Source organism: Triticum aestivum, chromosome 7B, assembly GCF_018294505.1.
Source record: "Triticum aestivum cultivar Chinese Spring chromosome 7B, IWGSC CS RefSeq v2.1, whole genome shotgun sequence".
NCBI lineage: Eukaryota > Viridiplantae > Streptophyta > Magnoliopsida > Poales > Poaceae > Triticum > Triticum aestivum.
This window is the reverse complement of record NC_057813.1, coordinates 362,191,337-362,192,573: the sequence shown is the minus strand read 5'-3', so window position 1 is coordinate 362,192,573 and position 1,237 is coordinate 362,191,337.

Sequence of the window (1,237 nt, the reverse complement as noted above, 5' to 3'; positions counted from 1 at the left end):
AAAAAAAATTCTGTTTAGTCTTTTCTTTTTGTTTACTGCTGTCTTTTTTCCTATTATTTATTATTACCCTTTTGTTTCATTTTATTTTAGTTTTATAAATCATAAAGGTTGCACCTAAATTAGTACCACTAATTATACCTCTACTACAAAAAGTTTAGACCTCCAATTAAAATAGTTTAACATTTTAATAATTATAAAAGGCATTCAATTAATTCGTTTGCTGTTGTTTTATTTATTTTAGAGCATTCAAACACTTTTAAAGATGTTGGTTTCTCCACCATTACTACTTATGCATTATTTGCCACTACCATAACAATTTGGTTTTAATATTTGAAAACTTTTATTTGCTTGCCTTTGTTTTAAATTTTAACTGGGTTTCAAACAGACACGAGTTTATCCACACTAACCGAGGTGACGTGGCATCCTTAGCGAGGGATCACTGTAGCTTAATTATCCGGGCATCACATAACTTCCCCATGATTTTTGTTGAACATTAAGCTAGTGATGGAAACTTTTATAAGCATTATCTTCATGTCCCGTTCATGAAGTATATGTTAGATGAGAGAAGTGACCTACTCTAATTCACATGCATTTGGTGTAAGTTGCCATCGTGGATCCGAGAAAGATTGTTTTTGCTTCCTTTGGAATTGTCCCAAGTCGGTCATGCATGTGCAACGTATACTGTGGTTTGGTAGATTAATTACCTCCACTCCATATGTATTCCGTAGCACACAAAGCCACTGATTGATTTGTTCAGGGAGAAGAAGTTCCTTCTTAAGAGCTAATCCGAACTTATGTAAGGACTTCGATATCCTCAATGGTGGTTCCTCACCTGAACTTCGGTAGTATTTTATTATAAGACTACTGTGTGATCATGCTTGTCCAGGACAACGTGTTCACATGTGTGTAGCAAAACCCTCTCATGTTTTGGAGCTTTCTATTGTAGTTCATTCCCCGAGAATCTTGCAATGCCATCTCGTTGATTTGTGTTGCAAACTTTCATTTTCTTTCTAGACTTGGTGAGTCTGGAATATTCTAACACCAGCCAGATCTGAATCTCAGGCAGTTATGATGGCTAGAACATTCCCAAGAACTATAATATTGGTGTCTCTGTAACCGGTTAAGTGGATGTCGTGGCCAACACACCCAGCTAGAGGACCGAATATTGTAGTATCTTGATTGAGGTAGTTGGCCACCTCCCCATAAGGATTACTTAGGGTTTACTCCAGTAGTTGTT